The sequence below is a fragment of the Dermacentor silvarum genome, chromosome 3 (genome assembly GCF_013339745.2).
Source record: "Dermacentor silvarum isolate Dsil-2018 chromosome 3, BIME_Dsil_1.4, whole genome shotgun sequence".
In the NCBI taxonomy this organism is placed as follows: Eukaryota; Metazoa; Arthropoda; class Arachnida; order Ixodida; family Ixodidae; genus Dermacentor; species Dermacentor silvarum.
The window spans coordinates 5,099,283-5,119,321 of NC_051156.1; positions in this window are offsets into that span (position 1 = coordinate 5,099,283).

Genomic DNA, 20,039 nt, shown 5'->3' on the forward strand with positions numbered 1-20,039 from the left:
AGCAGTCATGCTCTCACCAACAGATGAATTCTTGATGCACGTCTGTATAGCCTTTGACTTCTGTGCGTGAGTAATTGTTTGAACATAAACATCACGCATCTGCGGCTCAGCTTCCCGCACATCACTGTGCTGTGTGGTAGTGGGAGCTTCGCAGCTCAAGTCATGCTGATTGCTACTCTCCGCATGGTCGTCGTCCTGCTCTGCCACGCCAAGTGCTTCTTAGACATCATGCTGGCATACAAAAAATGTAAGCAGTGTAGAAGAAATTCCATTGGAAGATAAAGATAACGCCACCATCTCTTTTAGCTGAAATGTAACAATACGCATTTATGGAAGTACTTTTACCAATTTTGACCATCCACATATCTTATAAAGTGCGTAGCGCTATTTGCTGCAGGTGCGCAAGTTATCTGACTTCCTATGGGGCTTCCTGTACAGCCTGGCATTTTGTCTGAAGTTTGTCTGTTGCGAATTGCTCAACATCACTGAGCTATAGATTTCCTTGCTCCATAACACACTAGTTACCAAAGATACCATTAGTTTGGCGTGTAATGAATCTAATGGTATCTTCTACTGATCGCATCGATCCCCCGAAGCAGAGTCGTGCAGATCCGGCGTTCCCCGAACCCCGAACTGCCCGGTCCAAAACCAAAACCGGAAGTGTGGTGCAGGTATTGATAACGACCACTTGGTACACTGGCAGTCAATTCGGCCGGTGGGCTTTATGGGAGTGTCTGCTCTTGTTGAATTTCTATGTCTATAGTATACCTGTCTGAAGTGGAGTGCTTGAGACCACTTGTTAAACCATTGCCAAACATGCAACAGCCCGTAAATCAGTGAAATCTTATAATTGTTAAACAATAGTCTAATAGACCAGTCCCAATTTATTATTGTTGATTTACCATACGCAACACCTTTCTGGGTAACACTTTGTTCTTTAAATTAGAGAGTTTCTATTCTCACGGTACTGAATTTCTCAGGGAAGTTTTCGTGCAAATTCTCGTGCAAGTAATGCCCTCCTCTTCGAGGAATCCCGTTCTACGACTATACTTGCGAAATTTGCTGCAGGCGTTTTTGTTAAATATTCTGTATCGACTTAAAAAAAGCACGAAATTATACACTATATTCAATGCATTATGGCAGGATTTGCCATAACGCCGGATATGTGTGTGTGTGTGTTTCGCAGCTTTCCGGTTTGTGGCAACCAATCACGCAGCGATAACGACGGAATCCAAGCTTGCTTCCCCTTTTGCACTTCCCATAGCGTACTACCGCTGGGCGTTTTCTTCTGTTTGTATGCCTAAAGAATTCACGGAATGTCCGCAAGGGGTAGCTGCATGTCCTTTCGAAACTGCATGTCGCTGCATGTCCTGAAGCGCTTGGACTTAAAGTGGACTGAATCATTAGCTGGTCAGTGGTCGACATAAGCAAGACACATTTAGAGAATTGGTGGGAAAAAAGCATAGGAGAGTTTGATCCATTAATTGATACGACGCGATCCATTACAGGCATAGGTAGCTGTACAAGGTAGATGGGGGAAGTTTTGAGGAAGAGAGAAAAGATTAAAGACATGCATACAAAAATGGTAGAATGAAAAGCACGTATCGCATACCTGGATAACTCAAGCAGGCTAGGTGACTGTTTGTCACTGCCCGTTTCGAAGGGGATGGCAATAAATCATCATCATCCCCATACTGTAATGCTGGTTCCCCATAGTCTCGAATCAGCTAATGATGGTTTTGGTTAATCCAAACAGCCTTCAGCAGAATAGCCATAGCAGAGCAAGCCTGAAATTTTCGCAACCTAATGCAGGTTTGTAGTCCTTACAGCACCTGATGAACTCCAGCTAGAGTTTGATAAATTACACCTACTATGGCATAGTGAGCTGCCTTAAACGCAGCAATAGAATGCGTAGCAATACAACAGCCCATTCTGTGCATGCGACACATGCCCGGTCAAGTATTGGCTTGTTGCCTCTTCTTCAACGATGCAATAATAATGTGCGTGGTTAGTTACGGTTTCAAACGCATAAGCGATTATGCTATAACTAGAGACCAGATTTCAGGCAAATGTCTTTTTTGTTCCTTGCGCTCCTATCACCCCACTTTGATATATGAGCACGAATTAGAGTTTAAGAATGGCATTTATAGTGTTTTTATAGTGCCTATAAATGCCTATTTTGGCGTTTGTGCCTAAATGCCTATAAATGCCTATTTTCAATATCGGCGCATAAATGAACACTATTTAGCCTCAAGTTTCGCTTTCGATTGCAGTTAGAGACCATTATTCATGTTACCGGGCAACATTGACTGTTCGGAACTCTATGGGGTTTATCCTAGTCATCTAGTCAAACCAACTTTCGGAAAACAACCCCTAGCAGCAGGAAATGGATCGCGCCGCGGTTGGCGAATACGAAACCGCGGAGAGCCGTCAGCGGAAAGGAGAGTGAAGAGCAAAAGAAGAAAGAAAAATGTGATGTGCACGCGGCTTTTGTTTTCCTTGAAATTTACTTTTTAAGGTGTTCACCGCCGCCGGGCGTTCCTTCTTAGCGTACGAGATCATTCTCAGTGACAAGAGGCACAATTTTGAATCCGAAAATCAGGAGATGGTAGTAGTTTGCTATTGTTTCCACAGTGATTCTTCGACTACGTTCCGCGTGCGCTCCAAACATATGGATTTAAACACGTGCACTTCAAATGGGCGGAAGTGTATTTGGCATTGTTGAATCGGGGGCGTCAATCTCAATCATGCTCTCTACGCGGACGACATCACCATCTGGTGCGGGGGCGGGTCGGACGCAGCGGTGGAGCAGGCTCTGCAAGAGGCCCTGGACGTCACGGAAAAATTCCTCGAGGGCACGGGACTGCATGGTCCTCTCGCCGACCAAGTCGGAGCTCTTGCTGTACCGGCCCGACAGAAAGGGCCGCAAGTTCGACATGCCGCTGGATCAAGTACCGATCGATCTCAGAACGAAGACGGGTCAGCGCATCCCGAGGGTTGATTATCTCAGGGTGCTCGGACTGGTCATCAACGCTCACTACCAGCTGGGACGCAGGCAGTTCCCGGCTCCTCACCCGAAGCTCGGCAGACCCCAGGCCTCGGTGTTGAGAATGCTGCAGACGGGCTCATTTCCGTCTCGATCTAGGCTGAGCCACTACGCTCCGGGTGTGGATCCCCGCTGCCCCGACTGCGCCGAGGAAAGGTCCACCTTTAATCACATGCTGTGGCAATGTTCAGCATTGCACCACTCGCCTTTTAACAGGCAAGAAGACTGGGAAGAAGCCGTCAAGAGCGACGACCTTTCAATCCAGCTTCGGGCTGTCCAAAGGGCCTGCGAAAGGGCCGAAGATCACGGTCTTCCGCCCCCGGTGCAGGTGCGGCCCGCGACTACGACATAGTCCCTTAGGACAAAAAAAGTTGTCGCAGTTTCACCTGAAAGGCGAAGCATCAATTGCGATAGCAAATTTGTAGAGAGCTATACGGAGTAATGATATTAGCTTTATCAGCTGTATAAATTTGGACATGCAGCAGCACCGGCAACGCGCAGAACTGTTGTCGACGCCGTCGGCGTTTTTCCCGCGTTCGCTCAAAATGCCTGCGGCGTTGGTGACTGTTGCCGGAGCCTCTGATATAAATAGGCATTTGGTGCCGCAGCTAAACGTCGTCTCCCTTCCCTCCCCCTCCCCCCCCTCCCCCACGGCCTCTCGCGCGTCGAAAGAAGGCGCGTTTGCTCTACATATATGATGATTGTAAAGGAGGAAAGAGACGCCTACTTCTGCAGCCCTTAAGGAAGCACGGCGCAGAACGCGCGTTTGTTCTCCGCCGTGCGTTCACTCGCCGTGAAAGAGCGCGTCCCTCGCGCCCTTTCACTCGCACATACAGCGTTCGGCGGCGCGCGGCGACGATTTCATCTCGATTGACGTCATACGGAACCTCACGGCGACGGCGACGGCGACGGCGACGGCAACGGCGACGCCGACGGCAGAAATCTGCTTTTGAGTGTCCATATAATTGCTATCGCAATAATAAAGTTTCTTGTCTGTCTGTCTGTCTGGGACGTATGGCCTGTACAATTCGGATAATGTCAGTGTACATGAGAAAATTGCGAAGAGTTGTACCTAACATTCCTCATGTAAGAACATGCTAATTTCTTAATAAATCATAGTCTCTCTTGGATTTGTTATTTGTTTGTTTTTGTTGTGTCTTAATTTAATTGCGTCAGGCAGATATAAAGTATAGTTTTTTTTAATCAGTATTCCCAGCTTTCAAGTTTTCCTTTTCATGCCTGTCCACAAATGCGACGCTCGAGTACAGTGGCCATTGAACATGAATATGAGCAGTGTGGTTATTGAATGAAGCCAATTGATCGTCATTAGTCCAGCAGTTTTATGGGACAATTGCATGTTGAACCGTTGGCGCCTTTGTGCCATCATAGACAATAACATTTCTTGTTTTCCTTTTGTAGATATAGGCCTCGCACGTCTTGGTTTGAAATTCTTTGCATTTATGTAAAAATTTACTGTGCGTATATTTACGACGTTGGAGGCCTAAAACGTTGGAGGCCTGCCTATTTTTGGCGCCTAAAACGCGCTTTTTTAATGCCTAAAGATCCGGCCTCTAGCTATAACATGTCGTCGTTACATCGGTTTCAGCAAGCGACCCCATTGGGACCTTTTTAAAGCCATTCCTCGTCAAAATTTGTGAAATTAGGTTTTAAACGAATTACTTTAGGCACTAATTGCAAATTACGAATTGTAGCCGGTTTCATTTGAAACCACTTGTAACGAATTCGTAAAATTGCACCGGTTTCCAGATATGCGCTGTATAATTGCGGTGAAAACTCGCAGTTGCTCCACCTACTTGTTAAACAAAACGTAATATACACAGATGCCCAAAAATAACTGAAACGCTGGCGTGCTTCATCGCATTTCTTGGGAATTAATATTTCGTAAATGGTGCCTTCGTCAGACTTTATTCCAAATGAATATTGCTAAGAAACTCACCGGCCACAGTTTATTCATTACAATGCGTGCCGCAACGTAATACGCTAAAAACCTAATTAGTGTATTTTTATTGATCATTCAATTATGCATTAAAATTTTTAAAACTCTTTGCAAACAAAAAAAAAAAACAAGATCACCCGGTATATTCAGTGCACTGCGGCAGTACTCGCCATCACGCCAGAAATAGAATACTAGAAAAACAAAGGAAGGTTGAAATTCAACAATAGAGCGCCAAATAAGAGTTAGATTCAGAAGATGAATTGGATATTTTTAGTAAACGGGCAAAGTATGTAATCGGTGTTCCATAGGCTGACGAAATAGATACAAAGGAAGGAAAAACGCACTTGGTGGCACCGAAAGATTACAACGTGTACAAATCAGCAGCCTAAGTATACGCAACTCAAATGTCATGCAAGAATTGGTAGACAAGGTTGAATCCAGCAGTATACGTGCGTAGGTTTAGAATAATTATGTTGGTTTTGATGATGGTCATTGTTCGGAACGGCTGGAAGGAGCATTACGAAATGAGCGCACATAGTAAATGCGTTTGTCGAATTGCAATGAATGCAGTTCGGTTGTGGATGGTGATGTCTCCTTCCATAGACACGTGAGTATAGGTGAATGGTGCGATGACTATAAGTTGGGTGGAATCAAAGCTACAAGTTAAGTTTAAAGAGACCCTGAAACGATTTTGTTGATTGCGTGCAGACGTATTGTATCGGTAGGGTGGGTCCTTCTGATCATTAGGAAACAGAATTAAGCGTTCCGCGCAAGGCGTGTTACAAGGCTTCAAAAACGTACATCGCGACTGATAGCAACGGCGCCACTCCGATGCATTTTCAGCCGTCCCTTCCCACGCCACGTGGCGTGGGTGAGTGATGTCACTTGGACGAGCGATTTGATTGGATTAGCGATACGCAAGATCATCGGGAATGCTAGATACATATCACTTCATTGTGCTTCCATTTAACAGCATACGTATGCATATAAATTTGTGCACCCTTATAAATAACTACAGAAATGTAATAAACATACGTTTCTTCAAACCAATTACCCACTTCCACTTGAGAATGCCGATCATCTGCTACAGCTGTGGCAATGGCGCAGCAAATGGGGCGCGGAGCGGTTATCAATTAAAGTAGGTGCAGCGATGTCTGAGGCAGTGGCAGGAATATGAATGGTACCAGCGCTGTATTACGCTTGCCTTGAACTGCAGGTGCGTGCACGGGAGTAAACTTCAGCTACGGCACGTTGTAGAAGACGCCACCGCTGTACGTCAATGTCAACGCCAACCTCCGTGGTCAACAACGCCGTCAAAGGTGCTTTTAGCGGCCACCGCAGGATCCGCATTTGACAGACAGCCACGTTTGTGCATAATTTCTCTATAACGTCTGCCTGAAAGTCGCCCTGTTCAGCTGAAGTTAAGCGCAGCAGTATTGCCTCTGCCTCCCACACTAAACGTGTTGGTTCGATTCCCGAAGTTATTACTTCCGTTTTTATTTTCTAATGCACTTTTTCTTTTTTTTCAACTCTAGAGTCGAGGAAACATAAATAGCCCATTTCACTACATTCACAAGTTAGCGGAAGCTCTAGAGGAACTGGGGCAGCGCTTGTTTTTACCGCTGACGGCTACAAATAATCGTATACGAGGAAGACGTAGACACAATCGTAAGCGTACGTGCTAGGTAATTACATTTTATCAGTCTATTATCAAGCCTAAACAATACGGGAAGCTGCTCATTTGTAGTTGCATATACGCTCCGAGCAATGCGTCAAACGCCCGCGGAGGCATCCGTCTCTTTTCGCTCCATGTAGCGCAAGCCAGCGAACAATGCACGTCCTGCCTCCACGTTTGCGTCCGCCGAGCGAAGTTCGTCGTGAGTGTTCGCGCCATGTAGCTCAGGCTTTAATGAGAATAAGAACGTAGGAAAGAGACGCTGTAACACACTCGGTTCAAATCAGCCGGAAGTACACAACACTTGCGTCACCGCAATACCGTAGGAGGCAGGACATGGCGATGGCCGCATGGTGTAAAAGCTGAGGAAGAATGCCGAGGCTTGAGAGGAGGGTAATGTTTAATCACTCGTATTTGCTTTATTATGGCGAGCTGACACAAACCTTTTGTGAGAAAGCAATCCTTGAGAGATGCCCTCTGTGTAGTGCGCACGACAAAAATCGTTTCAGGGACTCTTTAGGGGCCCTGCGCCCCAAATTATGCGTGTGTTTTCATTCCACGCTTGCTTACTATATCACTTGTCGATGCCTCCAGCGCCAGCAAAAGCGGCTTATTCAGAGCGTTTGATAATTTAATTTTCTTCTCAAATCAGTTTCAGCGCCTCGTACAGTGTCATAAATAAGCAGTTTGCAGCAGCGGATGTGACGCAAATGTGCCGCAACTTGTGCTGTTCGGTTTGATTGGCTGGGCGTGAAGAACACATTGTGCGTGTTTGCGCTACGTGTACAATTGCGGCTTAAATAAAAAACGAAAAAAAAACGTGCTTTACACATTTTAAAGCTACGAAGAGGGCGCATATTTGTGCAATACAAACTTAATTTGTCTGCGAGTAACACTAGGTTTGCTGTCCAACGGTCTACACTCGATTTAGAGTTACTGAGCGTCGGCAGCAATGGCAGCTTCGTGCCAGTTTAGCGAGTGGCGTGATGTGATGCGATGAGCGTTTTAAAAACGAAAACGAAGAATGGGGCACAGGATTCGTAAAAGATAAAAATTACTGGAGGACGCTTAAGCTTCGCCTTTAAGAGTGGAACGTGATAGCGTTATTGGGCCCAGTTCGCATCGCATTTTTCTTTCAATGGGCTTCACTGCTACACAGAACGGAACGTGGGAAAGTCAGCTTATAAAGACCAAGCTTACACCAATCTCCTTAAAGTCGGCTTCACTTTTAAACAGAAAGGCATTGCTGGGAACACGCTTTTTCAGGGTCAACATAAGTCGCCTTATATTAAAATGTGAAGGCCTTAGCACGTTCTTTTTTTATTATATTAATAATTGTTTGCTATTGCCCTGACGCCCGCGCGTGTCTAAAACGCATTAGGCGTGCAGGCGAAGTCCCCATTTTACCTGCCGAGGATGCGAGCGCTATCTGTATTTGAGTTTCGCAAGTACCATACCTGAGCGCGCCGGCGTAGGAATGGTAGAAATGCTGTAAAAAGGGTTTATGTTTGAGTTTCCTCGTGAGAGAATAATGTTTTCTCGTGCATTCAAATTACAATCCGACGCCACCATGTCTGTAGGTTGTAGTTAAGTTGTACTTTACCGTTTTTCTGACGGATTTCACTGTAAGAAATTCAATTTTTGTTCACCAAAACCATGCACTACGTGGAGGGCCGGCGCGCTCGGGGTGGTTGGGGATGATTTTCTCCGCCACGGATGCCGGCATCCACGCCGATGCCGACACCTTAATTTCTGCGACACGGGGTCCTTAACGAGATAGCGTTAAAAGCATGAGGAAACTCGCGTCACACGTGCCGCGTCACAGGCGGAAAGCCACGTCACACGTGCCAAATGGCGCTTTTACCATCGCGTCGCGCGACGCGACTGTGACGTTCCTAAGGTCGCGAAAAAAATGGAGAATTTGTATCTGTGTCACAGAGGAATTTTAGATTGCGATCGAGTCCAATCGGGATCTTTCGACCACGATAGTTCTTGATCAGGACACAGTTGATCTCGATCGTAGTCTGTTGTCTCCAACGTCATGCTGAGAGAGCTCTACCACCTTGATCTGGATTGTTTGTCCGTGGAACAGCGACCATTCTTCATCGCGATCAAAAAATTTTATCCCACTCGGGCTTGATCGCGATCGAAAGTGCCGGTGTTCAACCGGTATTAAAGAATGGCCGAAACCCTGCTCTCGCGCAACTCGCCGAGCGAAGATGCCAAACAGAACGGTCCGCATTCTTTCGATTTATGGGCTACATAATCATAGGGCTCTGCTAGAGCACTCAACTTCTCGTAATTTTCTACAACAGAAATGTTACCTTTGAAGGCAATTGTCCAAACCGCCCGCGCGCTGTAAAACAAACGCTGGAAAGCACAATCTGCGTCGCACGCGCCGATCAGCCAGCGTTCAATTCATCACTCAACGGAATTCGCAGTAGAACTGCAGCGATATTCGTCGTCACGAGCAAGCTGTCTGACTGAGTTGCAAGGCGAAGCAACAATGCTACCGCAAATATAGCAAGCATCCAAAACGGCAAGCTTTGGCACTATTACTTGATTAAGCGGACCGCTGTTGGTGTTTTTTTTATTGCGATTATATGGACGCTTCAACCAGATTTCTGCCGTCGTCGTCGCCGTCGCCGTGAGGTTCCGTATAGATTCCAAGGACGATCAAATCGTCGCCGCGCGCCGTATGCGCGAGCGAAAGCGCGCGGGGGGACGCGCGCTATCACGGAGTGCGCTTTGCCCGGGGATGCCGGTCGTCCGCACCGTCTCTTATCTCCACACGGCTCTGACCTTTCTATGCGCTGTGCATTCGCCGCTCAGTTTGCGTTGAAGCGATAGACCGCGCGAACCTGCGCTTGCTGTCAGCGTTTTGAGAGCCTCTTCTGAGCGCACTTGGCCATCTGGACGGTGTACCCTATAGAGACAAAGACAAAAAGTTGTCACAGTTTCACCTGAAAGGCGAAGCATCAATTGCGATAGCAAATTTGTAGAGAGCTATACGGAGTAATGATATTAGCTTTATCAGCTGTATAAACATGGACATGCAGCAGCACCGGCAACACGCAGAACTGTTGTCGACGACGTCGGCGTTTTGCCCGCGTTCGCTCAAAATGCGTGCGGCGTTGGTGACTGTTGCCGGAGCCTCTGATATAAATAGGCACTTGGTGCCGCAGCTAAACGTCGCCTCCCTTCCCTCCCCCTGCCCCCCTCCCCCACGTCCTCTCGCGCGTCGGAAGAAGGCGCGTTTGCTCTACATATATGGTGATTGTAAAGGAGGAAAGAGACGCCTACTTCTGCAGCCCTTAAGCGAGCACGGCGCAGAACGCGCGTTTGTTCTCCGCCGTGCGTTCACTCCCCGTGAAAGCGCACGCCCCTCGCGCCCTTTCACTCGCACATACAGCGTTCGGCGCGTGGCGACGATTTCATCTCCATTGACGTCATACGGAACCTCACGACGACGGCGACGGCGACGCCGACGGCAGAAATCTGCTTTTGAGTGCCCATATAATTGCTATCGCAATAATAAAGCTGCGCGTGATCTCATCACATTTATTGCGATAGCAATTATATGGACACTCCACGCGCATTTCTGCCGTCGCCGCCGCCGTGAGGTTCCGTATAAAGTCCAAGGGCGATAAAATCGTCGCCGCGCGCCGTACGCTGTATGGGCGAATGCTGCGACGGTGAGCCAGTCATCGCAGCTCGCGCACACAAGGGCGGGAAGCAGGAAGGAAGCGCGCAGTCATCCAGCGACGCACAACGCTCAGGAGCAAGGGTAGGCAGGTGGAGGGGCCGCGTTTTATTGCGGCCGCACGGTCCCACCGGTATGGAAGGCTCCGCGGGGAGGGGAAGGGGGGGGCGGAGCTTCCTGCGCCGCGAACGCCCACCCGCGCGGCTGTATCTTGAAGCCATCTGCGGCGGGAGCTGAGTCCGACCTCCCTGTGCTTTCGCGGCTAAGATCGCTTTGATTCGAGCGCCGGCACGAAGCTCAATTCCCTCGCTGCTGCTGCCGCTGCGCTGACTCGCTCCAGCGTTTTCACAGCGAGTTTCTGCGGTCATCGAGTGAGATGCGTTGATGTTTGCTTGTGCTCGCGTGACATCATGCTTGTTAATTTAGCTAGTGTGCCTATGTTTACAAGTTTGTATGGCCGATAAAACTACTATCCTTACTTTGTTTACCTATCCACTAATTTGCTATCGCAATCGATGCTTCGCCTTTCGGGCGAAACTGCGCCTTTTTTGGTATAGCCTTTCGTAGCCGTGCTTTGTCATTCTGTTTATTCAGGTCAATTTGTGGTTGTCATATCGTGCTAATCAGGTTTACATAGGCCACATCGATACCGTGGTTGGTCCTCTGGTGTGAGCCTTTCTGGGTCAATAGTACGCTGTGGGCAAAATGCCTGCATGTGTCCACCTTGAAAGCAGCGGCAGCAGAATATTGCCCGAAGGAGGTAGGGTTTAGGTCGCAATAAACAACCATAGTAGTGAAACCGTTCAGGAATACACTTGGGTCCCTCACTAAGCAAGTGCGGCTTTTGCCCATGAATCTTGCCGCGAGCACCCTGTGTGTCGTAGACGTCAGTTCATGACATATTAGAGAGCTTTAGTAATGCGGAAAGTGGCACCACGCTAAACGCTAAAATATAGCGGGGGCAGACTGCGCATGTTCTGGACGCTATTTAAGTTTTGCCCGCAGCGTGCCTCTGCTATTTTTCGAATTAACGGAGACGCAAAACGCTCGCTAAGTTTGTTTAGCCTGTGAGCAAACATGGCGGCACCCTCTGAATTGACGGCTGGCCGCTTCGCAGAAATCCTCTCGTCTTGTAGCTTTGTTGGACTCACTGATTTACAAATAAATGGTGCTGCTCATTTTCGCTTCGGCTAGTCTTGCTTCGATAACGGCCTACGGACGTTAAGACAGCGTTGTCTTCGGTGTCGATTCTAGGTTAAGCACAATTTACATGCACAGCGAAAGCTTAACTCTGCCTGTAAACACTCGTCAGACTGAGGCAAGGAATCTTAAAATTATTATTGCCCTATTTATTTTCCTAATAATTGTTTACGTGCTTCAATTGTTTTGAACTTACTAACAGCGTCCGATACGTCTCAAAGTTGTTACCGATTAATTTCCGTGCCCGAGCGCTCGACTACACAGGCTCTTTCCAAGGCTTGGCGTGGATCTAAACGGCTAGTTTCGTTGTCGAGCTGCTCAGTTTGCTGCTCTGACTACTCGTAACTAGATGGCGAACCGATAAGTTTTGAAGCTTTGACTACTCGCAGCTAGATGGCGTGGCGACGATTTGAGCTTAGCGGCGCATCGTGGTCCTACGCTATACTAAAACTCTGTCGAACAGCGTTCCGCAAAGATTTAGCGTGCGCAACACACTTACGCTAACGCAAGCATTTTCCGCAATTCTAAAACTTAATAATGCGATAGCGTTAACCCTTTAAGGATGAGACATATAAATAGCCAGAAAAAATAATTATTTTCTATCTAAATGTACAAAACACATCAAGAATAGGCAAAATTCACAAAAAGAAAAAATATTTTGTACAATTTTTATCAGCAATCGGGGAAAAACCCCCGGCGGGAAATTGGAAGTGGGCTTCACCCCAAGGCACCTAAGGCTTCGTTTTCAATTTTTACAGACAGCTCTCATCATATCTGAACCATAGGTGTACATTTCATTTGCTTTACATCACAAGTGTGACACCACTGCAGCTAGATACCTCGCATCAGCGTTGCTCCTCTAACCTCGTTTTCAAAAGACAGTGAGTCGCGTGCCAAACTTCTTCTTCCTCATCCAGTTTTCCTGCTCTAAACCAATATATGATGCTTGCTGGCTGTCATTCAGTGTTGGCCGAAGATATTTAGCCAAGAACTTCGTACTTAATGCTGAAACTGGGTGAGAAGATATTTTTTTTTCTGGTATGTTGCCTGTAGGCAACACTCGTCAATAAAGGGTTAAGGGCCCTGTGTCGCAGAAAATCCGGCGTCAGTGTCGGCGCCGGCGTCCGCGGCTGAGAAAATCATCCCGAGCCACCCCGACCACGCAGGCCCTCCGCGTGGCGTAGAGTTGTTAGTGAACTAATTGAATTTCTCAAAGTAAAATCTGTCAGAAAAATTGTAAAGTATGACTCAACCACAACCTAGAGACATGCTAGCGTCAGATTGTAATTTGAATGTACGAGAAAACATACTTCTGTTACGAGGAAGCTCAAACACAAAGCCCTTTTCCAGTATTTCTACCATCCTAACAGCGGCACGCCCGGGTATGTTACTTGCAAAAACCTCATCGAGATGGCGCTCCCCTCCTCGGCAGGTCAAACTGGGACTTAGCCTGCCTAGTGCGTATTAGACACGTGCGTGCCTCGGGGCAACACCAAACAATTAACAAAATAATAAAAAGTCCTAGGGCCTTCATATTTTGATATAAGACCCTGGAAAATGTCTTCCGAACAATCCACTTGTGTTTAAAAGTGAAGCCCACTTCATGGGGATTGGTGTAAGCTTAGTCTTTGTAAGCTGGCTTTCGCACAATGTGTGTTGCAGTGAAGCCAACTCATAAAGAAAAATGCGATTCGAATGGGGCCCGATAACGCTATCGCGTTCCGCTCTTAAAGGCGAAGCATGAGCGTCCTCCAATTTTTATCTGAGGGTTGTCTTGCGGGTCAATGCCATAGACAACCTACCTCTACATATTAGGCCCCGATGAAAAGTATCACTGCACAGGTGGGTGCTGATCTTCTGACAGGGGGATATATGTTGAAGGGCATATTTTCTGCACATCACTGAGAGATACCAAGTGCACAGTGATCGAATTGGTGGATTTATATGCTGCGAACCCTTTGTATCCAGTGGTTTCCAGAGATTGGTGAACGAACCTTTGGACATACTTTGTGGCTGCTGAAGTTATGTGGTAGCCTGAAAAGAGGCGTATATGAACTCGATAGGATTGTGAAGGGCGTGGCTGAGGTGACCCTTACCTTTTTTTTGCCGGTTGCTGCGATGTGATGGCGTCTTGTTGAAGCACGTTGACAGGGGGACCTCGATTGACAGCATTCGCCGAACCGACAGAGGGCTGCACGTCGATAGGGTCACTTTTGTATGGGACAATTATGTTCGGGAAGGGTGCAACAGAATGACCGCATCCAGGAAAGGCGGAGGCGTAGGCATACTAATAAAGCGAGGTCTGAAGTGGCAAAGGGCCAAAGATACACGTAAGGAGCATTTATGGATTAGCGGCACATGACAAGGCAAAAAGACGTGGCTAGGATTAGCTTACCTATGAACAGGAATTGATAGCAGAGAAAAAAATAAGGAATGGGTTGATTGCATTAGAAGCGATAATAATGAGTTCAAAAAATTGGGCCAGGTGACATTAGTGAGAGATATGAACTCGCAGATGGACGATTTAGACAGATATGCTGATTACAACGGTTCTCTAGTGCTAGATCTGTGTGATGAACAGAACCTTATAGTGGTTAAGAGGGAGAATAAGTATCATGGACAGGTAGCGTGGCAATGTGGAAACAGGCAGTCATGTATCGACTATGCCTTAGTGTGAGAAATGGTCTACGAACATCTAGACGAAAGGATAATAGACGAGAATGAAAAAAAAACATCGCCTGGGTAGCGATCATAGACGTTTAACATTACATTTTTGAGAGATACTACCAAAAAACACTAACCAATAGCATCAGAATTTCTAAACATGAATGAGTAGCAAAAAAACAGAGATCGCAAAAAACATAGAGAAGAAAATTGAGGCTTTTCCTAGAGTAGTCTGGGAATATCAGGAACTGGTAGGCGTTATGCAGCAGGAAATAAGACAGGCGCGGCAAAACAATTGTTGCATTGGAAAGAGGAAACCAAGTAAGTGCTGGAACAAGGAAATAAAGCAAGCTATTGAAGAGCGTAAAGAGGCGTCTAGGGATCATCGAGAAGGAAAAAAAGCTGGGATTACATGAAGAAGAGGTGCTCCTTAGATGGAACAAATACCGAGAAAAGAAAAGGGTGGCGAGTGGGCTCGTGCAAGAGAAAATTAAACGCGCAAGTGAACTTTGGGTGCATAACATTTACAAAAGAGACAAAGGCGCTCCAAAAAGATTCTGGAACCATATAAAAGCACTCGGAGCTCCAACTAAATACTCGCAAACGGCTATAAGCGATGAAGATGGTAACATCTATGAAGGAGACGATGCGCTGTGGTACATCACAAACGTTATTAGGGATAACTTCGGCACGAAAGAAACAGTAGTTCAGATAACCCATCCAACCAAAACAGAGAAGCCTGAGAGATCAAAATTTAGCATAGAAAGTTTTATTGGAAAAAGGCAGCATCCCTAATAACACGGCTGCAGGACCCGATGAAATCACAACACAGCTAATCAAAACCTCAGTCCAAAGAACAAGGCACTGCAGACTATAATGTCATATAGCAAGTGATTAGAACGAATAAAATTCCAGTGGGGTGGCGCGAAAGCGAGATGAACTTCATCTAAAAGGTAAGGGAGATAGGGATAAGACGAGCTCGTACAGGCCAGTTACAGTAACATCGGTGATATATAGAGTGGCAATGCAATCCTTAAAAAATTAGAACTGTCGAATTGGGTGGAGAAAAATGATGTACTGGGGGAACTACAGAATCGGTTCATCCCAGGCAGACGCTTAGAGGATATGTTTATACTAACTCAGTGCATAGAGATTTCAGTAGCTCAGGATAGACCTTTATCGAAAGCATTTCTAGATATTAAAGGAGTCTATGATAACGTGATAGAGACAGTGAATTGGATCTAAAAAGAATAGGGAAAAAAGACCATGGATATTTACAAGAATGAATAGAAAGAAATTAGAAGGGAAAATCTGTACGATAACACAAATGGCAGTGCCTTGCTATTTGAGGCTGGAACCGGTTGCCTATGGACCAAAACCAACTGCAGCAAACATTCGGAAGAAGATGAGGCATGCCTATGCTACAGCAAAAATCCGGAGACCACTTAGCACAACGTAATGGAATTCGAAGGGATTCACCCAGTAAGACCCGTAAGTAACGTACACCTTCCAGAAGCACTTAGGTTTGATGTGGATGGAGGCATCAGCCGGCCAGTCGAGATAAGCAAGATACGTTTAGAGTATTGGTGGTAAAAAAGCAGGGAAGGCATTGATACCACCTGATTTGATATTTTGCGGTCATAGGTAGCGGTAGAAGGTAGATATTGAAAAAAAGCTTAATAAAATTTATGCAATAATGCTACACAAAAAACGAGTAAAGCAAACCCGATTAAATCAAGCAGGCCGGGTGACTATTTGTCACCGCCCCGTTTCAAAGGAGATGCCATTAAATCATCATCATGATCATCATCACCATCAACATCATCAGTGCCCGTCGGCACAATTGCGGATACGTTCATATTTACATCACGATGTGGACGGTCCTACGGTGTTGCATCTTGTGTCTTAGAGCTATCGGTTGCACATTGCTGCTGTATAGCTGGCGTGGATGTTGTCACGCGCAACAGTCCAGTAGAAGGTACAGATGAGAAGCTCACATCTGCCACAAACACTTGTTCTTCGTCGGGCGAGTGCGGCCGCGCGGTCGCACTAGCCTAAACGCGAGCCGTGTGTGTCTTGAATCTATTAGACGAACAGGGTCAGGAGTATGAGGCAAAGGAGATTCCTCAGCGGAGTCCACAGGTGCCCATAAGCTTCCCAGAAGGTTCGTATCCGGATACGGGCGATATTTTCGTTGGTGTCGAGCAATTTCAAAAGCACCCGAGGAAACCACGTCTGCGTTGAAACTTTCATGCTTTGTCGTTTCTTTATTACGTCCTTTGTTACTTGCGAGAGCTTACCTACCGGTTGCCTCCCACTTCAATTGGTGCTTCAGAAGTCAGCCTAGTTACGGTTTCATTAATTACATCTATGCAATGTTCATCTTCTTGTTCTAAAGCTGCATATTTGTTAATGCACTGCTTGTTCCTACAAAGGAAAATAAAACGAAGTTGGACACCTAAAGAAATACAAGGTCGAGGCGGAGGTATATCTGAGTTTCGAAACGTGAGTACCTAAGCTAAGAAGGGAACTTCTAAAGCGTAGATGATTGTTTAAAGTGCAGCTCTTAGCCACCCGTTTCTGCGGCTGGCGTCGGCGTAACCGAGCGAACGAGCGCAGCGAAGCGTGAAAGAGCGAACGCGGAGCGCAGCGGGGTATGAAAGACGCGAGGAGAAAAGCGGAAAGGAGGGTGTGGCGAAAGCGTGAGAAGAAAAGCGTAGTGTGGCGGCGATAGCTACACGATGGCGCCAGAGTCGTTGTATTAAATTGATTAAATTACACTTTATTGTGTATACTTAGATTCATCTCTTGCCATTATAGAATGCTACCTAACAATGCTCGAATGTTGCTGCTAATTCTTGTTTTCTTGTCTTCTTTCCGCAACATTGATAATTGTCCTTGTATTACACTGCTTGAACTACACTTCTCCATTGCGTATATTACGGTTGCTCTCTTCCCATTGCATAATGATACCTAACAATGTCAGATTGCTATTGCTAATTCTAGTTTTGTTTATTTTGTACGCAAATTTTGAAAGGGGCGCAAACCTCTGTCAAGCCCAATTGATTTCGGCTTTTTTTGTGTCTGACACCTGCATCATGTATAGATGTGAAATAATTAAATTTTGATTCAATTTAGTTTGGATAGGTGTATTATGTTTTATCGACAACTGTCTTCGAATTTTAAGCTAAAAAATCCGCGCTACTATTGTGTTTTCATCATTATCATCATCAGCCTATATTTTATGCACACTGCAGGACGAAGGCCTCTCCCTGCGATCTCCAATTACCCCTGTCTTGCGCTAGTGTATTCCAATTTGCGCCTGCAAATTTCCTAACTTCATCATACCATCTGGTTTTCTGCCGACCTCGACTGCGTTTCCCTTCTCTTGGTATCCATTCTGTAACCCTAATGGTTACAGAATTGTGTTTTACAAGATGGTTAAAGGGCCCCAAGGAACTCGGTATGATGCAAGCGGCGGACGCTGAAACCTGAAACTTGCTTTGGCGAGCACTGCCCTGCAGCCTCCTCCGCACTGCAGCTATGCAAGGCGCGTTGCGCACGTCGTCTCCTACAGCGCGTCACGGAGAGGCACGAAAGACAGTCGTCGCTGTCCAAGCCCGGATACGTAATAGAAGAAAGCATTACTTAGGTGGCCGCTATGCTGAAATAAAATTTGGCGTCAGCTTTGTTGTACTTGCCAGCGTGCAGCCGACAGTGACCGTTTCGAAATAGTGTGAGGGGAGGTTGCAAAATGGCATACTTTGCCTCCTCCCTTTTTGAGAGGGGAGGGGGACGGGGGACAAGTGCCACCCTTGTCCCCCTCAATAAGTACACCTATGGTATAGATGTATAGGACAGCGGTGACAATTGTTGCTGCGTAGCCACCTAAGCCTTCTTAAAAAAAAAGTGAAGATTCAATGCACTGCGTGAATCGTCGTTATGCGAAGCATTTTGCAGGTAGCGGCTATGCAGTATTGTTTGGGGTTCCGCAAAGCGTTACTAGGTTGATGCTTGTGTAAATCCAGTGTCTGTGTATGTGACGCGAGGACAGTGAAATAGCTTTACCGCCACATTGCGTGCTTGTGCCGACAGCAGCAAGACAACGACGACGGTGACGATGGTCCCATCATTCCCACGAACGATCGAATTCATGTGAACGAGAATGCGGAGGTGCGGTGTAGGTAAGAAACGCAGAAACTAAATGCTCACGGGCGGCAGCGCGTGATATCAGTTGAGTATCACTGTAGGGGTTATTTGATGGCCCACCGGTTATTTGACGGCGAAACTGTAGTATCACTTGGGGAACGCCCACCGGTTAATTGACGGCGAAACTTTAGCACAACTTGAAGCTCGCGTCCTTGACTGACACGTTCAGACGAGTGGCTTGGTGCACTGCTCGCCTTGGCCGAGCCGTGACGATGCTATCATAGTGAAATTCAGTGCCGAAGGCCTCGATGTGTGATTAAGCGGCCTGGTAAGACGGAAAAGACATCGAAAGTCCGGTACGAGCATCGGGAGGAACCAGGAGGCGGTGCGCTGTTGTCCGGCGTTCGGAAAGCAACGCTCGTGAGGAACTTTCCTTTCAATCGCTGTTTGAACGGATGCAACCACCACCCGGTGTTCTGCTGCCGATATGGCGGGATCTTCTTACGCGTGCCACCTGGTTCGAGCGCAGGTAGCACGCGATAATCAGAGCCGAGAGTCGGATTATGAAGCTGGAATGGCGATGCAACGACCATCACGGCATCACCAACACGAGCATATACCATCGGCCGAAGTTAATAGATAACTTGATTCACTGGGTTGGCATAACTTCTCGTCATGTTAATAATGGCGTGTCGTGCAGGTATGCATGTATGATATGAATGTATGTCATTCTTGTCATGCATGTCATGAGACTCATGGGAATCATGGCTTGACATACAGACAAGCCATGATATGCATTCATCGCATTCATGCCAATCATGCGATGAAATGCATGTCCTAACCCCGAATATCCGTAAAACGTCCACTTAAAGAAATTCATGTCATGTTATTCAATTAATTAATGCCACATCATCTCATTTATGACCCTGCATGCCAAGACTGTTGTTTCACAAGTTATGTATCAGGATATCCATGACATGAATGAAATGACATGGCACGCATGGCATGACATGCTCAGGCATGTCTTGTCATTAATATCATGACACGCATGTACTTCCTGCGATGAGGTTTAAGTCATATCATTCTTATAAAGTCATGCACGTATGTCATGTCAATCATATCTAAATATCGTCATCATCAGCCTATATATATGTCCACTGCAGGACGAAAGCCTCTCCCTGCGATCTCCCAATTACCCGTGTCTTGCGCTGATTCGAACTTGCGCCTGCAAATTTCCTAACTTCATCATCCCACCTAGGTTTCTGCCGTCCTCGACTGCGCTTCCGTTCTCTTTGTACCCATTCTGTAACACTAATGTTCCACCGGTTATACATCCTACGCATTACATGGCCTGCTCAGTTCCATTTTTTTTTCTCTTAATGTCAGTTTGAATCCTGTTTGCACTGTCATCCACACCGCTCTCTTCCTGTCTCTTAACTTTAGGCCTACTATTTTTCGTTCCATCGCTCTTTGTGCGGTCCTTAACTTGTTCACGAGCTTCTTTGTTAACTTCCAAGTCTCTGCCCCAGATGTTAGCACCGGTAGATCCAAATATACAGGGTGTTCATTTTTAAGTTTTACGGAATTTTTAGAAATCGCCTGTAGCAGGAACCATAATTCTTGTCATTGAGCTGGGTTATTCGAT